At 43.1% G+C, this 26,074-nt stretch overlaps 1 protein-coding gene across 7 annotated transcripts in view; it reads left to right on the top strand.

The window, feature by feature from the left end:
• LOC120723548 (pleckstrin homology domain-containing family A member 5-like) overlaps positions 1-26,074 on the top strand; it is a 162,282-nt gene that overhangs the window by 40,300 nt on the left and 95,908 nt on the right. The window contains exon 1 of one of the 7 annotated variants that reach the window (XM_040015046.1): positions 19,806-24,547. The exons of the other annotated variants lie outside the window; for them this stretch is intronic. The gene's annotated coding sequence lies outside the window, so the exon portion shown is untranslated. Of the gene's footprint in view, positions 1-19,805; positions 24,548-26,074 lie in introns of those variants that run through there. 7 annotated transcript variants of the gene reach the window in all.

The following is a 26,074-nucleotide window of genomic DNA, read 5'->3' as shown; positions in this document are numbered from 1 at the left end:
GTTCTTGTAGAAAACTGGTTCCCAGTTCTCCAATTCCTTGGAATTGTTGGTGTGCCTGCCTATCAATGCTGCTCATCAGTTCTTGCACTCGTGCTACAATCAGCTGGATTCAGTTGGCGTGTCAGAGGAGAAGATAGGATGAGATAAAGTGGAAAACTGCATCCAGGACAGGAACAACCACAGCATGCTGCTAACACAATTTTGGTTCTTTGCAAACATCTGCACAGACAGCATGCTAGCGCTAAGCTAGCCAAGAACCCAGAGAGAAAGCTGAGTGAACGTCGACCCCGGCAGCCAGACCCCGAACAGGTAGCAAGGCTGCAGCCTCCCGTTCTACCGCTTCATGTTTCTAAAGCAGAATCATTGTAGCGATCGCTGTTTTGTGCTGGTTTCCATCTTTGCTTTGTGCAGACATGTGTCTCCTCATTAGGGATTTGTGTTGGTGTGTAGCCTCAGATTCATATTGTCGGTGGTGATTATGAGACGCGTGTTTCAGCTGTTTTACATCAAATCAATGTAACGAGCAGTATAATGACTTTTAAGAAAAGTGTTCTGATACGTGTAATAATTACTTTTTTGAACAAAGACTTCCACACTGATCAGAACAAAGAGGGAAACATCTCAGTGAATATGCACACATATTTGTTCCACAACATCCAATCAATTTGCATGAATGTCATTTAATTATTGCGGCTTAGAGATGGTGATGCCTCTTAAAACAGAGTCGGTGAGAACCCAGTGAAAGTCAGTAGGTGATATGGATTTGGATATATTTGGAGTCACTAAATGTTCATCTGATCCCATCCCGACCAGCTGATGCTTTTTACGTCAGTGGAATTTATCATCAGCTCAATCGAACGAGCGTCACGTGTATGATCTGTCACCAACATGATAACTCAGAGAAATACTTTCTCACCTTTTTATGTTCATAACTCTGCGTTTGTCGCTCAGACGAGACACACACACACACACACACACACACACACACACACACACACACACACACACACACACACACACACACACACACACACACACACCAAATCACAATAAGAGGTCAGGACTCGGCTGTTCGAATTCTAACGACATTTATGTTCATTGATTAGATTTAAGCATAATTAATTATTAGTGACATGCTTTAGCATTTTGTATCAGTCTAAACTTACAGTAGAAGCTAGAAGTTAAATCTTTTTACCCTCTCTCAGATGTAACGAGGGGTAAGCTGGAGTCGCTCAGTCACACCTCTTCACTTCTCCAAATTGTAAAACAAATGGAGGATATTGTGTCGTCAGAGTCCGCTGACCTGGTGTGTGAGGAGTGTAGTGAAAAAGAATCTCTCCTGTTGGTCTAAGACAGATGTAACTTGACTGTATATGATGCGTATATGGCTGTAAATATGCAGGAAAACTGGATGAGCGATTTCTGTAAAAGCTTAAGATTCATTTATGTGACCCACACTCTGATTTCTCTGTGAAGATAACACAATGCTCAAGTATCCACAGCAAATTGCAACATGGAAGTTTCTAGCACCATTATAGGCACACTGTGTGTTCATTTTCCTGTCAAAATGCAATAGGATACATGAATTAACGTTTTCCCTTATAAGTTGGCTGGTGGTGCTTTAGTCAGGGTGAAGTGCATTGACCATGTTTCCAAGCCTGGCTGCAGTATCCTGAGAGGAAATACGTCTGAGAATGCTGCTACACCTGAGCTGTGACAGACTTTGATGTTTAATGTTGAATTTCCATCCAGGTGATCCATCCACAGTCATGCATGTTAACCCATCCACTATCCAATAATCCCATAACATGGTTGAGAGTGCAGACCATCATCCGTTGGTTCTGCTCCAAAGAAAGCTAACATTGTCACAGGTCAGTGCCATTACCATCTGCTGCAGGGTGCATCGGGAACGCAATTACATAATACTACGCCGAGGCAGTGCGAAAGGAGAATGAGACATGTTCGAGTGAAAGCCGTGGCCTAGTGAGCCGTGAAGACTCGACTTTGCACTGTTTTGTATGCAGAAGAATGAACAGTGTCAGAAAAGTTGCACTCTTTGGTGGTTCGCACTGAGCTGCTCGGGTGGGTGCCAGTTGTAGAACAGAATACCATCTGAAGAGTGGAAGCAACCTAGTCCATCGGCGACACCGGCACCTTCGTTGTTTTGTTTTCTATTAATTACTTAGACGGTGCTTGTCTTCATCCTTTCAGCCACCTCCACCAGCGGATGTTCAGAGTTTTAAAGAAAGGAAAAGGAAATTCAGTGGGATCAAAAAGTCTTCTTACGTTTCTGAATGATTTCTGGTTCAGTAAGAAATTGAAAAGGAGTGAATTTCATGCCAGCTTTCTACAAACTGTATCCTCCCACTCAGGCAGATGACAGTCAGTTCACTCATCAGACGCCTGCTCAGCAAAATCTATTTAAAATCACTGTTCACCTGCTAAAAATCCATCTGTGCTCATGCTAAGAGTTTCACCTCTATCACACTCTTTGTCCAAACATGAGCACCGTTCTAGTTTCATCTCATCCGACCGGAGCTGGTCCTTGTTGTATTTCAGTCTGGGCTGAAGGTGTCTCTTCTGTACAGTGGTTTACGGTACAATCGCTTAAGCCCATATTCTGTTCACAGTAGAACATGTAAAAGCAAATATTTAAACAGAAATTGCACCATTTTAAGGACTAAAATATGATTTTGAATTTGATGGGGGACCAAAGATTTCAAAACAGAGTGCTTGTCATGATCCTGGCATTTGCAGATTGGACTTAGTTTGACTTTGTTGCAGTTTTTGTTTGTCTCGTTAGTTCTCGAGCTTTTCCTGTCCCCCCCATATTCGCCATGGCGAGTCCATTTGTTAGGTCTCCCGTGTTTAGTCACTTTTATCTTTGTTTACTTTGATCTCTCAAGTTTGGTTTTAGTCTCCACGTCAGTGTTTAAGCTTCCTGTGTTATTTTGATCATCTCTCAGCTCGTGTGCATTATGTGCACTTTGCTTCCCCTCTTGCTCGTTAAGTGATTTCATTAACCTGCGCCTTGTTTTGTCCAGCTGTGTCTCTCTTCCTCATTACTCATGGGTGTAACTACTACTAGAAGAGCAATGGTGTCCCATTTCTGCCTAACATAGGATTCCAGTTCAGTTTTTATGTGCTGATTATTTTTGTTAAAGTCTGAACTGCTGCCACCGGACTCTTGAACTACGAAGCCATGATGCTGCAGCGGGTAATGTGAATAATATTGAAGGGCGACACTGGAAAAAGACGTCGTCTGAATGGGACCAGATTTTGCTCTGAAACCTGTTTACAGCTTTCATCATTAATGGTGTCTATAGAGCTGCCAATTCTATACACACTAACACACACATGCAATCAGATTGTGATGAGATATTTTGAGGAACATCATTATTAAGAACTTGTTCCATGTATGTAGATGTAGTTTTTTGCCTTGTTGACCTCTGACCTAACCAGGCTCAGGGAGGGGCAGCCACCTGCAGGGAGCAGCTGAGGTTGGTGAGGGCAACAGGAAGTGAGAAAAGAAGAGCAGGCCAGTTTTAGCAGCAGCCGACCACAGTAGGTGGTTGCAGTGTATTTATTAGTATGTATTAGTAGTTATGTGTGAACAGGTGGATGAGGCATGTTGTATACAGCACTCTGAGTAGAAAAGCGCTACAGAAGAAATGCATAAGAGTGCACATCCATGCCAGCGATGGTCCTGGAGACGGGAGAAGCAGGCAGTGCCATTTCTGCCAGCGTGCCATAACTTCTCTCATACTATATAATCAGCCAACTTAAATGTCAAGATAAATTCTGTTTAATATTTTATCTGCTTCAAGGTCAGACTGTGTGACACTGACATCTATAGTCGGGCGATGGATGATGGCGGTGAACTGCTGGTCGATCCACAGTCACGGTGGCTGAAACACGCCCTGTTTGGCCACCTCGCACATCTTAAAAAAGTAATTTCTTTATGCAGACCATCGCTGTAATACTGTACTACACGGCTACAGAACAAACCATTGAGCAGTGAGTGCTTTCTCATGACTCTAAAAGGGTTTTTGTGAACTCCAGTGCTTATGCTGTGGTTCATTCAAACTAATGGCAGGTTGCTACGTTTGAAAAACATCCATCAACCCCTTTAAATATCATATAATAATAGTTGTGTCTTGTTTATTGAATCACAGACATTTGTGTTTGTGGATTAAACCACAGTCTGCTGATTTCTTCTGTCTAGTTTGCTCACTGACTGTAGGTTTTGCTTAGAGTTTCTCTGTGGACAGACTGAATAGTTTCCTCATTATTTTATGGTGTCGGTTGTAGTTTCAAGTCTTCATTGCAGTAATATAGTAGTCCACAAATCACAGTGAATACATCCTTTATATTTAAATAGACCTTCTAATTTTTCCATTTCTTTGTGTGAGAAAAATGATTTGAATAATTGAGACACCAAACTGTCAAACACAGGTGTAATGATGACACCTGATGTTACTGACAAATGTCTGATAGTTCAATAAAAATGATCCAGTATTTAGAATTATGCACTGACACTGCTCCCTGCAGAAATACATGAATGCATATCTCCAAATCCGTCTTTCTCCTTCCTTGCTGCTCTGTATCTGTGTTGACGGTGTTTTTTTGCTCGGATGTCCTGACGTTTGGTCCCTCGTCCTCTGATTGGCTCTTTTAAAAACCATCTTATTCACAAAACTGGAAAAGCACCCAAACAGACCCTTGATCGCGTGATGAATATTTCAGTGTTCTATTTTCAGTCCCCCGTGCTCTTATGAACACGATTAAATAATGACTGTACTGTCATCTTCATCCGCTGCTGCAAATAATGCTTGATAATGACAGGATGCTTTGGCCACAAGAGGGAGACACAGCCCGCCGGTGCTGCGAGGGCTCGTGCTGTGTGCAGTAAATATATATGTGACACGGTGTTTCCACAGGAAAACACAAGGACACACATCAGGGACACATGTTGACTGAGTCCACAGCATGTCAGAGCCACCGTACATGGATTTGTTCATGTTCTTTGTGTCTCTTCGTCTGTTGTCATTTTCGGTCACTTTGGTGAATTCCTGTTTATGACAGGAAGTCGATTATGGATTACTTTGACAAACACTTTTATATCTTCTGGCTTTTGTTTGACTCTTTGAATCCGGTCTTTGTAAAATCCTGCCCAAACCTTCCAGTGTGCACTGGTCAGCCATTTAGCTTTGCTCCTTTCTCTGTGCAGGAAGCCCATAAACCCCTAAAGCATTCGATCATAGACAATCTTCAGGTCCCGATTCAATCACACTGGATATGAATGAAATTCCCTCAGTATAGAAATCAGCTTTTGTTGTCCCCAGCAGTTTTACCTAGTTATAGACCAACATCTGATCTGTGCGTGCTGGCCAAAGCTCCTGAAGCTCTAGTGCGTGAGCAGTTCAAGGAGTTTGTACACACCAATGCTGTTTTATCTAAATATCAATCAGGCTTTAGGGAAAACAGTCATATCACAGCTGCAGTGAAAGTGTGACATGCTGCATACCAAAGGTTGATTCTGTTCATCTGGAGAAACGTTTCATCATCATCAGCTGACTGCAGGTTTCAACCTAATAAACAGGACATTTGCACAATGACTGAAACCAGCAGCACTGAAGGAACAGTGGGCTGTGAGGTCGGCTCATTGATCACTCATATGTAAATTATCATGACCACTGATCAATAACCATGAGTCCCATTCACAGAGAGCTGGGGAATGGCTGCAGTCACAGCAGATGTACCCTTAGGCCCCCTCCTCCATTCAGAGACGCTCTTTCCCTTTCCACGTAAACGGTGCCCTGTTGGACTGTGAGGTAATCGCATTACTGGACATAATGACGGTTGTGATGAGCTGTTTGTAGATGGATGTGCCTTTGGCTGTAAAATCACTTGACATTTGATGGAGCTTCAGTCCCGTGGATGGCACAAAGACCTCATACAAAGGAAGCTGCAGCTCACGTGTTTGACGTTTGTTTGTTTCTCTGTTCACTTTTTTATTATTATTATTATACATCCATCCATTTGCTCCTGTTTATCCCTTTCAGGGTCACTAGGGGGCGCTGGAGCCTATCCCAGCTGTCTTAGGGTGAGAGGCGGCGTACACCCTGGACAGGTCGCCAGTCTGTCGCAGGGCCAACACACAGGGACAGACAACCAATCACGCTCACATTCACTCCCGCATTCACACGTACGGCCAATTAACCTTTCCCCACTAATACGGTGGCACGGTGGTTAGCACTGTTGTCACACAGCAAGAAGGTCCTGGGTTCGATTCCATCATCAGGCCGGGGTCTTTCTGTGGAGTTTGCATGTTCTCCCCGTGTTTGGACTCTCCCCGGGTACTCCGGCTTCCTCCCACAGTCCAAAGAGTGGGGACAGGTTAATTGTTGTTGTTGTTATTATCATCATTAACTGGACATGCCCACCCCCCACATCCACCCCATACAATCGATTTCTATTGCCCACTGGAAGTCATGCTGGATCTCTGCAGTCACAGCTCAAGGTTCCCTATCGTGTGTGTGTGTGTGTGTGTGTGTGTGGAGAGGGGAGGGGGTTGTCCTTGTTAGATTTTGAGTTTGGATTGTCTCAGATGTGATGCAGTCAGCCCTGATGCAGAATGAGATGGATTTGGCCTTTCTCCTCTTTACGTTACTGGAGCACACACCCCCCCTCTATCTCTATCGTTTCTCTCCATCTGTGTTTTAGCATGCAAACTGTGTGTGTGTGTGTGTGTGTGTGTGTGTGTGTGTGTGTGTGTGTGTGTGTGTGTGTGTGTGTGAGATGTGCAGAGATGGGTAACCATGACAACAGCAGCCTGAAGTAGGAGCAGCACAGTACGCTCTCTACTTGTGTTTTTTCACTATCAGTGTCAGAGATGCACATCTGTTCAACTCTAGTGCTTCTTTTCATGCTTTCCATTCATACACATATTAATACATCTTATTGATATCACGTGCAGTTCTGTATTAAAGCCGTCCATGCCTCGCTGCCATGTTGGCATGCATATTTTAGAGGAGCGTCACTCTCACGTGCAGATTTAGTTTCGATATTTTCCAGTAAAAATATTGTTGACATTGACTGAAAAGGCTGGTGTGAGATTTGCACCTCAGATGCATGGACGCAGCTATCTCTGCAGCGGGCCATACTGCACATATTTCTGTTAGTTTTCCTTTTGGAGCACAAAACACTGGGAAGAGTGTTTTAAAACCATGCATCAGGGTTTACTGAGGATTTGAGCTTGTAGTTTACTGCACTTGGATGTATATGAATTGCTATGTCAAAAAAATCTTATGCTCAAGCAGATCTTAAATCATAACATTATGTTAGCAGTAGTGTGCTTTCTCCTCTCCCTAAAAGAGTCATGCTGTGGTTTATGTCATCTCTGAGATATGCACGATGTTTCAGCAAAGCACACAGAGTGAGTTCTTCTGTTGGACAGAGCAACACAAAGTCAAACAGGAGACTGCAGATTTGTATCTTGTGCGATTTTTGTAGAGGCCATATTTGCTTTTAGGACTGACTTATACTTTTATGTCAGTTATAAAAATATTTGCTCACAGTTACAACTTTTAAAGACTGAGAAGTTTACAGAAGAAAAATATATTTCATTGAGTGGAAACGCTGGAGAGGAGTTGTCGTCTTCCTCTGGGTTAAATCAGATGGATCCAAAGTGACCTCCTGCCAGGTAATCTCAGGTCATGATGATATCCATCCAGCAGACATTCTTCAGCTGTGGATGAGCTTCACTCATAGTGCTGCGTGTCACATTTTTGTTGTTCATCTCTGTGATTATTTAATCTTCAGAGACACAAGAAACAAGACTGAGCTGACATTTTGCCCTGGAAAACCAAAATATATTCCCATACGCCCAGAAATACTCTAAATATGCAAACGACCCCATCAGCCCTGAAGCTTTAAAAAAAACTGATAATGTTTGTTTTTCTGTATTATAAGTGTGACATCTCTGTATGTGTGTTGACATGATTTCTGCACAAAGCATGATCCCGAGTATGTAGCTGATGATGTGTAAAAAAAAAAGAAAGAAAAGAAACTCAGTTCATATCCACACGTGTGGCATGATGTGCGCTGCCTCTCGTCATGTGTTCAGATCGGCTCCAGTCCCTCCGTGACCCTGAAATAGACGAGCAGTAGAAGATGATTGACATTGATTTGCAGTCGAGTGTCTTCATTTTTACAATTTATAGACCACAGCTGGACTTTGCAGCTCTCTATGGCAGAATCCTTTTGTATGGAGACTTTAACAGCTGATACATTTTCTAAAACTGACCTTACAAAGCATGTTAATCCCCTTGGCAACACACCAGTCTGATGTGATACAGATGCTTCAGTTAATAAAAAGGTTACAGACCAAATGGCACCTCAACTAACGCCGCTGGTTTATTTACTGTCCACGACCTCAAATAGATTTGGCTTTAAACATAATTTCAGGAATCTTTACACGCCTTTTTATTCCAACTTTGTTTTACTGATTTCAACCATGACATACAAAGTTAGCAACAGCAAAGTCGATCTTGATTTCAGAACAAACAAACAAACAAAAGAAACTGGTGTCGATCAGTAAGAGAAATGATTTCCAGGTTTTGTTAAATTTCCTAATAGAACCTTTTAGAGAGAATCGAAGTTTTTCTAACTTTAAGTTAAAGAGTACGTCCCTCACCCAATGGTCATGAGTTGGGGGGTGGGGAAGCTTCCACTTCAACAGAATAAGCCTCCGAGCCAGTAAAGTGGTAAAGGCTAGGGCCTGTTTGAGGGGGCCAGATGAGTTCAAGTCGGGAGGAATGCCAAAAATTGCGGAGAGTGGGTTCGGAGGGACAGTCTGGCCATATGCTTGGCTAAGTGTGTTGAATATATTCCTCCAAAATGCACTTAGTTTCGAACACAACCAGAACATGTGGACATGGTTGGCAGGTGATAGTCCGCATCTGTTACAGGCATCAGTAATGGTTGGATAGATCTTAGATAATTTTGTGTTTGTATAATGTACTTTATAGACCGTCTTGCACCGAATCAAAGCATGACGGGCACAAATTGAGGACGAGTGAATCAATTTGAAAGCAGAATCCCACTGCTGTTCTGGGAGGGTTGTTTGGTTCCCACCAGTGGCCTGCTGGATATCATTGTGTCGGGCTTTAGTAGTCCCCATCCTGTTCATAAAGGAGCAGATACTGGTCCTGCTGATGGGATAAGGACCTTCTATGGCACTGTCCAGCTCTCTTGGGTGTCTCCTGGAATATCCTCCATGCTCCTGAGACTGTCAGGGTTGAACTAACTGTACAAACTCCTGTAGGCCCAGGTATCCCCTCAGTAGTGACACTGACCCTAACCAAAAACAAAACAAGTGAAAACAAAGGATAAAACTGCCAGCAGCATGCTGTAAAACAGGGTTCATTTCATTAACACCAAAGCATGTGAAACTGATTAAAAGCTCAGATGTTATTTGTATTCACATGCATTCATATTCTCAGTGCTCAGTGGAATTGTATCTGTGTTTCATACCAACACGTAAGGCCTAATAGACCTGAGCTGTAGCCGAATATCTGTGGCTGTAGCTCAGGAGCTAGAGCAGAGTTACTAATTGGAAAGTTTAGGGTTCAGTCCACGTGCCAAACATCCTTGGGAAAGATACTAACCCCAAGCTGCTTCTGATAGATCTGTGGGAGTATGAATGTGACTGAATGCTGGATAGAAAGCACTTGGCATAACCGTAGTTCATGAATGTTTTATATGCTGCGACTCACTTTCTGTACGCACCTCCTCTTACTGGGTACAATGAGTAAGGCATGGTGTAAAACTGGGATTGAATGACTGCGAAGAAGAGTTTAAAATGGGAAAGGCTTGAGCTGAATGAGTTACTTAGCTGGTGAATAAGTGGGTAGAAAAGCGGATAGGCTGCCTCCTGGGTATGATTGAACATGTTTAACTTACCATCAAATGTTTGTGATAAACGGAAGATGACGCAGTCGGGGAGGAAGGAAACAGATGGGAAGCAGATATATCAAACTAGAAAGAGATCCTGCGGCTGCAATTAGCAGCTTCCAGTTAAAAAGAGATGTTGTGCTCCTTCTAGCAACTCAGTCGTCACTGTGAGGCACAGCCTTTCATTTCTCATTTAGTTTGTGATTGAGGCCACGCTCGTGACTTACTGCAGAGGTAATCAGTTCATTTCCCTTTCTCACTTCTATTATCTCGTCCCCCTCTCCGTCTTCTACCGTCCACTAATTTAGCACCTCTGACAATCTTTCACATTTAAATCCAGACGCTGCGGGGGAACATTTCTGTGGCCTGAGCGTTGGGCTGCATCACTCGTTGTTGCTCGCTGAGTGAATTTGTCATTGTTGTTGTTTGAATTTAAATGAACACATTGGATTCCCCATCCGCAGAGGGACGGGGGATCCAAATGACTGATGCTCTGGTGAACAGATGTGGATAATTAATCGATCCTGACCATCTTCTGTACCACTGACAGGACATGCAGCTGAGCACTCGCTCTAATATCTGTTTCAGCCATAAACAGTATAAAACATGGGCCTCGTTTCCAGATGAAAAAAAAACTGTTTTGTCTTGACCTGTAAACTTTCATGCAAACTAACTCTTGTATGAAAATTTTGCAAATGTCATAAACCAATATTTCATCAAGAATATACTATTTAAAACATTTTAGAAATTATACCGTGCATTTTGGAATAACTGAATTTTAATAGCAGCAGCATGTTTGTTTACTCTGGACCAAATCGGCTGAGTTTCTAAATCTGTAGACTTTCCTTGTGATTTTGTTTCTTTTCACACAGAGAAAAATTACATCACTACAAACCATGTGAGAACTTTCAGTCCACTTTGTGGACACGTGTGTTTGGGGTGGGAGGAACAAAGTAAATAAAGGAAGAAGGTGCTGTGTTCTGGAGAACATGGAGCCTTTGCATATTAATGATGAAGGAACTGTCCTCCCAGCCCATCGTTCATTCAGTGGTGCTGGTTTCAGTCATTGTGCAAATATCCTGTTTATAAAGCTGCAGTCAGCTGAGACTGAGGACGTCACCTGATGATGACGATGAAACGTTTCTCCCACTGAAAACGTCCAGATGAACAGAATCAACCTTTGGGGATAAGATTTTCAGATATTTTGGTTTACAAGCTTACAAAACTCTGATTTACAAGTACAAAATATTTATGACTACAATTTGAGCCCATACATCACTGCTGTAAGTGTTTTTACTTTTCTTCTCCACCAAATGAAACACAGTCGTGGGGTAACAGTGGACCTGCTGTTCAATCAGCAGTTACTAACCAAAGGGTTAGAAACGAGTGAGGATGAGAGTAGATGGCAGCAGGATGATGGGCAAGCCTTATTATTTGGCCTGACGACTGTGTGTGTGTGTGTGTGTGTGTGTGTGTGTGTGTGTGTGGGGCCCAGAGCTAGGTGAAGCACTGAAATGATTTGTCATGTTGGATGACAGTCTGTCCTTTCATTCTGCCATATCTAACTGTATGTCACTTTACATGATCCTACAGTGGCTTAGTAAACACACCCCTGTCTATGTTTACATATTGCTTTGTGAAGGAAAAGCCTCACAAACCAATCATTAAAGAGGATGTGTTGAAACAGCACATCACTGCTATTATTCAGCTTAGGGATGCATACCCAGGGAGTGTGTTTCTTTTAAATGCACACAAGTGCAAGCTATGTTATGCGTGTGCATGATAATAATTATGTGATGGGTTCAAATGAGGCAGTGCACTGCTATATAAGCCCAGGCCTTTTACTTTCCACAGGCAATGAGAGACTGGTTCATTGTGACTTTGACAGGACTTCCTGAGCCTGAGGAAGACCTTTCTTTGGCTTTTAATAAAGGCCACAAAAAGGACGCACGCCTGTGTTTCATGAGCTCAGAAACACAGGCGTGCGTGTTGTACATCTCAAGGGAAACACGTCTTTAAGATGGTAAATCACTGAAGCTCATTTCCTTGCTTAGCTAGCTGTGTTTCCACACAAACTGCACATCATAACTAAGCTTGCTTCATGCAGGTACAGTGGGGCAAAAAAGTATTTAGTCAGCCACCGATTGTGCAAGTTCCCCCACTTAAAATGATGACAGAGGTCAGTAATTTGCACCAGAGGTACACTTCAACTGTGAGAGACAGAATGTGAAAAAAAAAAAATCCATGAATCCACATGGTAGGATTTGTAAAGAATTTATTCGTAAATCAGGGTGGAAAATAAGTATTTGGTCACGTCAAACAAGGAAAATCTCTGGCTCTCACAGACCCGTAACGTCTTCTGTAAGAAGCTTTTCTGTCCCCCACTCGTTACCTGTATGAATGGCACCTGTTTGAACTCATCATCTGTATAAAAGACACCTGTCCACAGCCTCAAACAGTCAGACTCCAAACTCCGCCATGGCCAAGACCAAAGAGCTTTCGAAGGACACCAGGAAAAGTATCGTAGACCTGCACCAGACTGGGAAGAGTGAATCTACAATAGGCAAGCAGCTTGGTGTGAAAAAATCAACTGTGGGAGCAATCATCAGAAAATGGAAGACATACAAGACCACTGATAATCTCCCTCGATCTGGGGCTCCACGCAAGATCTCATCCCGTGGGGTCAAAATGATCATGAGAACGGTGAGCAAAGATCCCAGAACCACACGGGGGGACCTGGTGAATGACCTGCAGAGAGCTGGGACCAAAGTAACAAAGGTCACCATCAGTAACACACTACAACGGCAGGGAATCAAATCCCGCAGTGCCAGACGTGTTCCGCTGCTGAAGCCAGTGCATGTCCAGGCCCGTCTGAAGTTTGCCAGAGAGCACATGGATGATACAGCAGAGGATTGGGAGAATGTCATGTGGTCAGATGAAACCAAAGTAGAACTTTTTGGTATAAACTCAACTCGTCGTGTTTGGAGGAAGAAGAATACTGAGTTGCATCCCAAGAACACCATACCTACTGTGAAGCATGGGGGTGGAAACATCATGCTATGGGGCTGTTTTTCTGCCAAGGGGACAGGACGACTGATCCGTGTTAAGGACAGAATGAATGGGGCCATGTATCGTGAGATTTTGAGCCAAAACCTCCTTCCATCAGTGAGAACTTTGAAGATGAAACGAGGCTGGGTCTTCCAACATGACAATGATCCAAAACACACCGCCCGGGCAACAAAGGAGTGGCTCCGTAAGAAGCATTTGAAAGTCCTGGAGTGGCCTAGCCAGTCTCCAGACCTGAACCACATAGAAAATCTGTGGCGGGAGTTGAAAGTCCGTGTTGCTCGGCGACAGCCCCAAAACATCACTGCTCTCGAGAAGATCTGCATGGAGGAATGGGCCAAAATACCAGGTACTGTGTGTGCAAACCTGGTAAAGACCTATAGTAAACGTTTGACCTCTGTTATTGCCAACAAAGGTTATGTTACAAAGTATTGAGTTGTATTTTTGTTATTGACCAAATACTTATTTTCCACCCTGATTTACGAATAAATTCTTTACAAATCCTACCATGTGGATTCATGGATTTTTTTTTTCACATTCTGTCTCTCACAGTTGAAGTGTACCTCTGGTGCAAATTACTGACCTCTGTCATCATTTTAGGTGGGGGAACTTGCACAATCGGTGGCTGACTAAATACTTTTTTGCCCCAGTGTATCTCAAAGAGGGAAGTAACAAAGTACAAATACTCCATTACTATACTTAAGGTATCTGTACTGAACCAGCTTTTACTTTCACTCCACACGTTTCTAATCAAATATCTGTACTTTCTACTTCTTACATTTACAAAACAGGCGTGTTACTTTTTACCAGATTTGAAGGGGTCATGGGTAGAAGTTAGCCCGTGTTTTTAATTTCTATTCATTTATTATATATATAAATGTATGTATTTATTCACTGGAACGACTGCAGGTGCGAACATAAAGTCGTATTTTTTGAGGAGCAGGTTGTTTCAAATGCAGCGTTTCTATCAGCTCAACAAACATCAGCAAACACACAAACTGTTTGTGTGCAGTTTGTCGCACAGTGTGTTGCAGCTAAAGGTCCAGCTCTGTAAAAAGTGAGTGATTAAGTCAGATATTAGGTCTCTACATGTGACATGTGTTTTTTTTATATTGTGAATTGTGTTGTAAACATACTGAGCTAGACTAACTGTATTATTTAAAGGTTGAATGAAAATACTCCACAGTTCTCTGTTCAGGATAAACAAGTTGGTTTGCAGTACTGTTGTGAATTCACAGTAAAGTACAGTGTGACGCTGGTTTCATGGTCAGAGCTAAGCTACATCGAGTGTAGCAGAGATGAATTTGAACTTAAGCTGATGATGCTTAGACTCATTCACCTGTTTCCACCTTCATACCAACTTTATACCATCTGGAAAAAACACAGCTAACTAGAGTCTGGAAACCAGCCAGGACAACTCATCTGCTGACAAGAGCAGCTGATCACGGCCTGTACACTAAGAAAATCTATCAATAGAAATGATTTTGAGCTATGATTCTTTTCCCCACACTGAGTCATTTCAGCTGATTTTAGGGTTCCCCCACCTGCTGTATCCACTTTAACCTCTTCCCTATTCATTTTCCTGTTTAGAGGCAAAGTCACCCTCTACAACAGTGCTGTCCATCTCCAGTCCTCGAGAGCTACTGTCCTGCAGCTTTTAGATGCATCCTTGTTCTGACACACCTGAGTCAAATGAATGGCTTGTTACCAGGCCTTGGCCAAACTTGATGGCATGCTGAAGAGGCAAACCAGCCATTTGATTCAGCTGTGTTGGAGTTGGACTCCGCTGCTCTACAATACAGGCAACGGAAAATAGTGCTATTCTTTTTCTTTTTTTCTATGCTCATTTTCTACTTTGAGACCACTATATACTACTGGCAGGATCAAACTGGGAGCCCCTCGGGCAGCAGCCCGGCCCACATGGAGCACGGGTGCGAACATGCAGTCGAGGCTACTGAGCATTCGGGATGAGGGCAAGGCTTTTCCGTACACAGAGCAATGACGGACCAGCCCCGGCACTTGCGGCTGGAGGACAACCGGTCCCAAAGGTGGCAGGGTTTGAAAAACTGTGTTTGCCAGAAGGCCTTTTGCGGGAGCAAACTGTGCTCTGTGATGAGGCTACCGTGGTACGATGACCAGGACGGACCGGGCATCTCAGTCTGCCTGACAAACGCTTGTACCTGGTGGGGAAGGGGAAGCGTGGGGAGGGCAGAGTTCAGGAACCATCACTCCCCTTCGCGCAGTCCTGATGAAACGCCAAACCATGATGTGTAATTGTTGCATCAAATGATAACTGAGTGTCACACATTCATATTGTTTCATAGTCTTTATATTGCAGTGTTAGCCTCGTCCGCCTTCCCGCACTCTCAGCCTCGTCCGCCTTCCCGCGCTCTCAGCCTCGTCCGCCTTCCCGCGCTCTCAGCCTCGTCCGCCTTCCCGCGCTCTCAGCCTCGTCCGCCTTCCCGCCCTCTCAGCCTCGTCCGCCTTCCCGCGCTCTTAGCTCCTCTGTGAAGCTCTCAAATGGCTGCTCTCACACAAGCTCCCGGGAAAGCTTTAAACATGGATCCTTTTGTCTGCAGAAAGCAGATTCTGCCTTTGTTGCCAAGCAACACAAAGGCAGTGTCAGAGGTTGCTGTTGGTTTTTCACACAGCTTTAAAGGATGTGTGTAGCTACAGTGAACTTAATGGCTGCTAATTAGCCATCACCAACTACTGCAGCCTCGTCACAGGGTTGGATCCATGACCAGGCCGGCCCCTGGTTGTCTTTCTTTCTGTCTCGGCCACTGTGTGTAATAACTAAGAGAGCTGGCTGCATGTAGATGGCGTGTTTTTCTTTGTCACTTTATTTTAGAAGGCGCTTATTTTCACTTACTTCACTCTTGACAATTACTTTCTTGGACTGAGTGAATAATTTCCATCCAGCTTTCTTTTTAGATGACAAACTTATTCTGTCCATATACTGCTGAGCAGCTGGTTCCCAGCAAACGTGTCCTGTCGGGTCACAGTGGCCTACCCACTGATGGTCCCACTACCAGAATAGGGCACTTATATGGGCCCCACAGTCCCAGATGGTCCCAATTGTAGGCTGACAAACACTAAGCAGAGAGGGGCCCACAGTGGGGTCTACTGCAGTGTCACAAATCCCTTCTGTCTCTGTGGCACAGAAGGGATTTGTGGAAAACTGCGATGGGGGGTCCCACAGGGTAAACTGTGGGGCCTGACCCTCATGGGTGTCAGTTAGGGTTTCCCTTCTTCAGAGCCCTACCATTCATTTTCTGCCATTATTCATGTTATCGTGAGCCTGATTCCTTTTACAATCCTCACCTGGGAGGCAAAATGAGGCTTTCATCCACGCTAATGCACCACTCACATCAGTGCTGGCAAAGGGTACGGTAAAGCTTCCCCAAAGTTGAAGTCATGTTTCTTTCTTTTGCTTTGAGATCCAATTATTTGTTGTTTGTTGTGCTTGTGCTGTTGTTCTGTAAGCCCCTTTGCCATTTTTGCCATAGGGGTTCCACTGTCATGTGACTGTTCATTAATTGTTTCTCATTAAATTTGTGCCCATGCAAAAAGAGTTTGAAAGACTGAAAACTTTAAGATAAATGGTAAATGGCCTGCATTTGTATAGCGCTTTTCTAGTCCATAGGACCCCAAAGCGCTTCACACTACATTCAGTCATTCACCCATTCACACACACATTCACACACTGGTGATGGCAGCTACATTGTAGCCACAGCTGCTCTGGGGCGCACTGACAGAGGCGAGGCTGCCGGACACTGGCGCCACCGGGCCCTCGACCACCACCAGTAGGCAAACACGGGGTTAGTGTCTTGCCCAAGGATATTTGGCATGCAGCCAGGAGGCAGCCTGGGATCGAACCACCGACCTTCTGATTAGTGGCTGACCTGCTCTGCCACAGCCACCCCAACTCAGTTGTTTCTTTGTCTTGTAATGAATAAAGGCAAAAAAAACCAACGAGAGTTTTACGGCGCAGAGGGGGTCGTAACAGAGAGAAAAAAGAAACGTCCATGTTTGGGTAGAAACTCATAATTTGTTGCATCTCTAAAAATCTGCTCCAATATAGTGAGTTACCTTTGTGACCAAGTATTGATTCAGTCATGAGTCCAACAAAGAAAGGTCGGCGACAGAATAATGGAGAGCTCCACAACCCCATTTAATGGCAAGAGCACATGCACTACATGTGCTTTATTCACTGTAGCACTATAGTAGCCTAAGTGCACAGAACTATTTCATAGGTCAAAACTCATTACAACAGACCAACCTCTGAGCCACAGAGTGCAGCCTTTCTTGCTTTTACCAAAGATTTTGGATCAAGAAAACATTTCATTACTTGTGCTAAATGTCAGACTATTTTGGTCACCCATCCAAAACACTGTTTACCTGCTCTCTTCTTTTCAAATGGATTGATTCAGTACATTGCACAACCTTGGATGTTCAGCTTTTTAATAGCACCTAAATATTACAGTAAACACATTATGGTCAATACAAGGAGTCCCTTACGCTGCTGTCATTTACCCAGCAAGCAGAACAAATCATTTCAGATCAGCATAAACACAAAGGATAACAAAGAGCACAACTACACAAAAAAGATATTGCAGTAGGAAGCAGTAGCAAAAGTGGGAGACTACCAGCTTTGCTTTAGTTTTGTATTTCCTTCTTTAAATGTAGTATTTAAGCAGTGTTTATAGAAACAGTTGGATATGAACCCAAAACACGAAGACTCTTACCTGTCTCTGTTTATCATCTACCCAGCAACCAGAACAAATCATTTCCAATCAAAGATGATCAGGTTCTTAACTGTATTGGTATGTTCCAATAGGAGTTTGTTCAGGCCTACATATCCCATTTCAGGCGCCCCTTTTGCTGACTTGACAGAGTCTAAATACAACAAAGTGAACTCTTTAAAAATTAACAGTCTGATAGATTTTTATTCCCCTATAATCAGTGAGAGAGTACATAAGGGACCTAGTTTCATTTCTGAGTGCAAACATTTGGACCATCGGCTGATGGAGCCCATTCTGCCACCGGCAGGCTTCTTTGATTTCCTCCATGGTTCTTTTGGTTCACCTGTGTTGGCATCAGTTTGTAACTTGCCCCGCCCCTCCCTGAGCCTGGTTCTGCCGGAGGTTTCTTCCTGTTAAAAGGGAGTTTTTCCTTCCCACTGTCGCCAAAGTGCTTGCTCATAGGGGGTCATATGATTGTTGGGTTTTTCTCTGTGTGTACTATTGTAGGATCTACCTTACAATATAAAGCACCTTGAGGAGACTGTTGTTGTGATTTGGCGCTGTGTAAATAAAATTGAATTGGATGTAATATGATCAAATGAGATACTCTGTAGTTGCGAATAGGGATACCTTCACCCTTACCCACACAAATTCCTCTGTCATCTAATGACCTGATATAAGATATTAAATAAATAAAAAAATAAGAATAAATGAAACAATCATCAGCTGTGTTAATACCATGCTTCGTTGTTTCAATGATCTAGTACATAAAACTGTCATAGTTATATCAAATAAGTAATTAAGTAAAAGGTGACACCACATAGTTTCTTTTCATTTAAAACTAACACTTTTAAAGACATGTTGTCAAGAGTGAGTCGGTGGATAATGCATTATCTAAAACTTTAAAGTCAAAAACACTGATATTTACATATATGGCAAAAGAGGGATGGCAGTCTTCCTATATATAGTTGAGTTATAGTTCCTTTTTTCTGAAGCTTCTTGTAGCCCAAACAGATGCAATTAGAGACTGTTTATTGTAATTATTATTAAAGGTGTTTTATTCTGTTTAGTTAAAAACACTCATAATTGGAGAGAGACTCTAAAGAAAAAATCAAATTTTGTATAGAATTGTATTATTTGTGTTATTTATTTATTTTTGTTTGTCAAAGGTTATTTTTTGACCTGGATACAAATGCGGTTCAACCAATTGGATTGTTTGTCCCACCTTGTGTTTTCATGTTTGGTTGCGCTGCTAAGGCTGCTTAGACCACACTCGCCGTAGCTGTACCTGTGGGGAATGTCACTACCCGATCCGTACCAGAAACCTGATCGGTACCCCGCATGCGCGAAAGGTGTCTACTTCCGGTCGAACCGTTTTACGATAGTTACGGGTCAGAGTATCTGTTAAGATGTTAAGAATAACAAGTATCTCTTAAAATGTTTCCGATAATGAAACATTTAATATAATGTAGACAAAAACAAAAAAGTAAAAAGATAGTGACGGATCAGGACTCCCGATCCGTACCGCGCATGTGCAGGGGTTTTCTTCTTCTTCTGTTCGTTTAATGGCAGTTTACTCCCCAGTGTACGAGGATACCGCCACCTGCTGACTGAGCAAATGAACCCTATTGTAAACTGAATTAGCGTCATTACAAACGTGTGTTAAATTTGATTTAGTGATAATCGAGTGTGTTTATGCTTGTCTGTGTGGAGAGGATTGTTGGAATAGTGATGATGATGTCCGCTATCACTGTCAATTGTCAGTAAACACTTCATCTGGCTGCTGAATCTTCACGTGACATATTACAAAGTCAGTATTATTAACTCTGTCATTAGGCGCCATTCTTCTTATTTGACGGTGCTGTTGTTCAATCGGGGGACGCTCTCTGTTGAGGAGAAAAGCAAAAATTTGTTGCGGATACAGATTATCCATTGTTTAAATGTCCCGGTAGTCAAAAAGGAGGCAGAGCTGTTGAGAAATGCTAGGAGCTAACTGGGTGCTAACCGTGTCATTCAAATATATTGAATGTCGCAGTGTTGGCAAAGAGAGGAAGTGACGTAAGATTTGCGCATGCGGGGTACCAATCGGGTTTCCGGTACGGATCGGGTAGTGACAGGGAAAACGTGGTAGCTGTTGAAACAGCGAAGCTGTTGGTGTCTGCTTGATTAGCCGCCAGACTTGGATAGCCAAAGCTAGTTTTATGAATACGAAGCGCTTTGCACTGGGGAGTAACCGAACTGTTCTAGCCGCTGATCAGCATGCTGAAATGTTAATGTTGTTCACTTCAAAAACAAACGCTGATGGTGACGGCACTGTGCAAGTAGCTAGCGGGTACTAGCTAAACTCACACTCCTGTTGTTAAGTGTTAGTTGAAAACTTATTAGCTGTTGTTAGACATACTGTTTTTCCTTAACCTATCTGTTTTGAAATGTTTTATTGTGTTACTTTTATTCATCACTGTTGTTACTTGACAATGAGCAAAGTATATTGAGTTTGCTGCTTTGAATGAGCAGTGTGAACTGCTTTAATGATTGGTGATGCCTACATTGCCATGTAATGAAAACCCATTTGAATTTGATCAGTTGTACAACTTTAGAAATAGGACTTGAATTTGAAACAGACGTTGTTCATGCTTTATACCTTAGTTAGTGTTGTTAGTTAAGTGTGAACAATGTTCATTTGAAGTAATTCTGACCTCAGTCAGGTTTTTTGATTTGGAGAAAGGAGCCGAGACTCCACGGAGAACTTTGGATTACAGACTTTGTGGAAATCCGCAGAAGAGGAATAATTTTCCATTGCAATGGATGGCAAGCCGCAGCCCATATGGAACTGAATCTTGAAGTCTGGTTCCCTGAACTGTGGTAGGACAAAACTGTGCAAACCATACATCGATTGTGGACTGAACTCACACCAATAAACTGCCAGATCACCAAACAGCCCTGAACTGGATTCCATTGACACTTTAAAAGACCCGGGTCTGACATTCGTTTCTTTTTTACTTTTTGGGTATCTGTGCGCGCACACACAATTTTGGTTATTATTGTCAAATGCAATACAGTGCACAAATTTCAAAGTTGAACCATTGCTTCATCATTTGCGGTTGTGTTTTCATTGTCGTTACCCATCCTCTATCCTCCGTTCCTGAAGTCTTCTGATTTGCCCATTGTTTATATATTTTGTTACATACTGGTTACATTCTTCTAAGAAAGCAAGACTCAGACTTGGCCTCGAGATGGTCTACAAGAAATAAATGCTTGTAGCAAGTTTCAGTAACAGAATGGGGTGACATAATCATTGGCAAATGGGACAAGTATGGTCAAAGTTTTCTCTGAATGCTGCACTGACCACACTGGAAAAGCCTTTGAAACAGTATTACATACTACAACATTTCAGCAACACTTGCTTAAAAAGAAGACTATGTTCAACCTTCATTTTCACTGCACACTGTGATCTGTGAGTTTATGCAGAGGCAGTGGGTTACCTCTATTACTTGTTTGTAAGGTTTTAGTTGAGAGCACACAGCATACATGTTTAATGAGTGATACATTCTTTGAATTTTAAAAGCTTCACACTCATGGCATCTGCTCTGAAAAAAGCTAAATGACTGTACCTGGAAGAATCACACCATTTTTAGACACTCGTGTCACAGCTGACAAGGATTTTCAGTGTAGAAACAAATTAGGCACACATCGGGAGAAATGGTATCAAAGTATGTTTGAAGCTCAGAAAAGTGTGTCTTGTTCACCTGCCAGATACATAGTCAAAGATGTTTGAGAGACAGGAAGTATACACAAAGCTTCACAGCTGTCTTCCCACTTTAGACATGAATGGAATCTGTACAGCAGAGTGAAGATCACAAAATAGGGACATTTTCACACCTGAGCTACTCTGTAGTAAAACGGCTGTTTGCTAAGAGGAAATTCCATCAATTCATTTTCTTCTACTTATCTGGGGCCGGGCAGCAGAGGAGCCCAGACCTCCCTCTCTCAAGCAACCACCTCCAGCTTATCCAGGAGAACACAGAGGTGTTCCCAGGCAAACTGAGAGATATACAGTGTGTCTGTCGCGGTGGGACATGCCCAAAACACTTCACCCACGAGGTGTCCAGCAGATGTCTCATTTCCCGAGCCACCTCATCTGGCTCCTTTCAGTGTGGAAGAATAGTGTCTCAAATCTCCTCCATTTGGCTAACCTCCTCACCCCATCTGTAAAGGAGAAGCCAGCCACCCTTGAGAGAAAGCTGATTTCCACCTCTTGCATCTGCAGTCTCATACTTGCATTCACCACCCAAAGCCCATGACTGTGGGTGAGGGACATAGATTGACCCGTAAATCAGAGCTTCGCTTTATGCTCAGCTCTCTCTTTACCATGACAGACTGGTACACTGTCTGCATCACTGCAGCCGCAGCACCAATCCGTCTGAGTTGGCACTCCGGTCTGTTATCTGTTGCTGAGGACCATTGACTCGGATTTGAAGGTGGAGCTTCTCTTTTCTGCCGCTTCACACTCAGCCTCAAACTGCTACCGTACAAGCTGGAGGCTACCACCTGATGAAGCTAAGAGAACTACAAAAAGAAATCCCATCCTTAAAAGTTATGAACAAAAACCGAGACAAAGGCCACCCTGGCAAAGTCCAACACCCACTGATAATGAGTCCGACTTAATCCCGTCAACACAGGCCAAGCTCTTGCAACATTTGTATGAGGACTGGCTCATAGCAAAGGGGCCTGAGAGCCCATACTCCTACAGAATATACTGAGGGATGCAGTTGAATGCCTTCTCCAAGTCCAGACAGCACTTATAGGGCAAACTCCCACCCACCCTCAAATATCCTCGAGAGGATAAAGAGCTGGTTCAGTGTTCAACGACTAGGACGAAAATTGCATTATCCTCCTTCATCCAAGGTTCAGCTAACGAAAAGACTTCTTTCCAGCATAGACTTTCCCAGGGAGGCTGTGGATTTGTGATGCCCCTATAGTAGGGACACACCCTCCAGACCCATTTCAGACCACCCTGGCCTCACCATAGTCCTCCCATACCTGGGTTTTTGCATCAGCAATTGCCGAAGTCGCATTCCGCTTGGCCTGGTGGTACTACATACCTTTGGCTGCCACTGAAGTCCTGCAGGCTAACCAAGCCCAATAGGACTCCTTCAAAATGGTGGAAACCTCGTTTCCACCATGTTGTTCGGGGTTTACCACCTTGCAGTCACAGCTCAATGCAGCAGCCTCAGCAACAGAGGTGCTAAACTTTGGGCCATTTGGACTCGGTGTCCCCAGACTCCTTCGGTATGCTGTTGTAGCTCTGCCAGAGGTGGATCTTGTGGACCGGGGGCCTCTGCCAGGCATTGCCAGTGCACCCTCAGTACAAGTTTAGGTGTGTCAGCATTCTTCCTCGCAACCTCATCCAATTCGCCAGCGGGTGGTAATAGACTGACAGCTCAGACTCTCTCTTCACCCGAGTGTCCAGAATATTCAGCTGCAGATCTGATGCAAAGATTACAAAATCAATCATCGACCTGTGACCTCCTGGTGCCTCGTGCACTAGTGGACTTTGTCACAAACTGTGGTTTGCACAGAAGTCCAGCAACAGAACACCGCACGGTCCAGATCAGGCAGGCCCTTCCTCCGGGTCTCACTGTCATTGCCGACCCCGCTCACATTCTTCACCCCGCATTTCAATGGCTTCCCTCTGGGCGGCGCCTCCGCTGCATTTCCTGCAGGACTGAGAGGAGGAGAGCCACCTTTGTCCCCAAAGCCACTCTGCTTTTTAACTCCAGCTGATAAGAACATTTCTCACACCAGAAACATAAACTACACTCTTTTTATACTGCCGACACTTTACTCACTTTTACTCAGTTATTTATTCAGCTATTCAGTCACTTTAATTTTAAAACTGTGTATATTCTGTGTATTTGTTATCTCACTCTTATCGCCTGCTTATGCCCTGTTCTTATCTTCAACGTCATGCTGCTCTGTTGTATCTTAATTGCTCCTTGGGGATAAATAAAGTCATTCTGATTCTAAATGGGATACATTGACACGTCTCCTAGTAGAACAACAGAGTCTCCAGGTGGAGAACCCTTGAGCGCCCCACCTAGGGTTTCCAAGAAGGCTGGGTACCCTGAACTGTCATGCAGATGACAGTCAAGACCTGTTCCCAAAGGCACAAGGAACAAACCACTCGCCCACTTGGAAAAACTCCCAAAGTAAAAGCAGCAAGCTGAGTGGATACAAAATTAAGGGAATATAAAATTAAAGGTGGTGTTGATTTCGCTGAGAGAATTAGTAAGTGGGAAATGGGGCTTAAAAAAGCCTGGTTGACTTGTGGTGACTTGGCTGCCATCTGGGCAACACTGGACAGTTTTTATCTCAGGGAATAACTGGGAAAAGAGCAATGTCTGCAAATTCGCTAGAATAGAAAAAACAGTCAAATATGATGAAAAAAAACCACTTCAAAGATTGAAGTTTGATAAATGACGATATTATTCTGATCATTTATTAAACTTTTGTTGCCATTAGCTCAGTCGTTGATATAAATGGCAGGTTTTATAGCTGCTACATATTTGTTTTGTCTTTCCTTTCTGCATCACGAGTTGCCACTTCACATGAACACATCTGTCTGAATAGCAGTAGAACAGGCAGAGAGAGAGAGAAAGGGAGGGCTGTTTAGCAACACAGGCATCGCTACAGCCTTCACCCAAAACGAAGCTCATGAAAACGGAAGACGTCCTCCTCCTGCTCTCCCTGTCACCTTAACTCCTGATACAGTTCCTCTGGTGAGTCAACGCGCTGTAGACGCTATTGCTGTTGTTTTTGGGTTTGGGTGTATTTTGGATTTATTTTTATTTATTTATTTATTTTTGGCTAGGTGTGGAGTGAGCCCTGTTACACAGACATGATGAAAGCAGCCATGGAGAGTGGCATATGCTGAGACATTCTTCGTGGGCAGCACAGATTCAAATGCAAGGCTTTCTTTCAGATTACAAGCCAAAGAGAAAGAGTTGTTGTATCATAGCTCACAGCTGTTTTGTGCTCTGTCAGCTGGGTGATGTTAATAAGAGCAGCTAATGTTAGTAACTGGACCAGTTGTCACAGTCTTGCTGTGGATGTGTCGGATGTTCATCAGTGTGAAACAAAGCCAGATATTATTTTCATCTTTAGGCACTGCCTTATTTTTTGTTACGGTGGACGTTACATGTAAAGGATTTAAAATGTAGAATTTATCTTACAGCAAGTGAACCGTCTAAAACTATTGTTGTTTCTAAAAATGAAACATTTATTTATTTCCTATTTGCTCATCTTGGTATATCCATTTCATTGTGTTTGCATTAGAACATTTTAAAAAAGCGTTGTTTTTTTCTATAAGCAATAAAAAAAAATCTCGTAATCCATCAGATTAAAGGAAAAAATGAAAAGCATCTTAATAAAGTAGCTGAACATTACTAAATCAAAAACGTTTCGTTTTCCTGAGCATCTAGTTTCTGGAACTCAGCTGGAGGGATGAAGGCCGTTCTTCTAAAACAGCGGGCCACGGGCCGGTACTGGTCCGTGAGTCGTTTGGTACCAGGACGCGAAAGTTGAAATTCATAGTTTTCAGGGTTTTATCATTTTTATCATTAACTCTGTTTCCCTGGATCTTTTCTTGTTTGTTATGAATAAATCTTCTTTAACTGGTTTTATTTTGTTGTATTTATCCACGACACCTTAAAGGCCGTGGCACAAAAAAGGCTGGGGACTGCTGATCGAAAAGACATCCTGTCATCTGCTGTTGGGTTGACAGTGTTGGGAAGGTTGCTTTTAAAATGTATTCCACTACAGATTACATGCCCCAAAATGTATTTTGTAACGTATTCTGTTACATTACTCAATGACAGTAACGTATTCTGAATACTTTGGATTACCTATTATATTATCGTGCTTTTTACAATTACATGAATGTCCTATTGCTGTGTGATTCATTACTGAAGGTTACTCTCCACACCAACACCAGCTAGATGTTTAAATCTTAATATAAATGAGTAACAGTAGGTGGACATTAGGTAAGGCTGCACTTTTTGCAGCGATCTTGTATAGAAAACTATTCGGCGCGTATATAAAACAGGTTCGCGGCTCCGAACCGTAGTAAAGGGACCTCTGGCTAATACGTCCGGTTCGTGTCGGGCTCGTAGCTGAAAACTAGCTTTACTTTGTTGTCTGGGTCAACTTTGCTAGCAGAGACAGAGAGAGGCGTTGAAAGGCTGCTCCAACGGAGCTTATTGTTTCAGAGGAAAACACGAACACAGTGTACAGTCGAGTCTTAACAG

Source organism: Simochromis diagramma, unplaced genomic scaffold (genome assembly GCF_900408965.1).
Source record: "Simochromis diagramma unplaced genomic scaffold, fSimDia1.1 OVJJ01000453.1, whole genome shotgun sequence".
NCBI classification, from domain to species: domain Eukaryota; kingdom Metazoa; phylum Chordata; class Actinopteri; order Cichliformes; family Cichlidae; genus Simochromis; species Simochromis diagramma.
The sequence above is the reverse complement of the archived record's forward strand: the minus strand, read 5'-3'. Positions and strand labels throughout refer to the sequence as shown.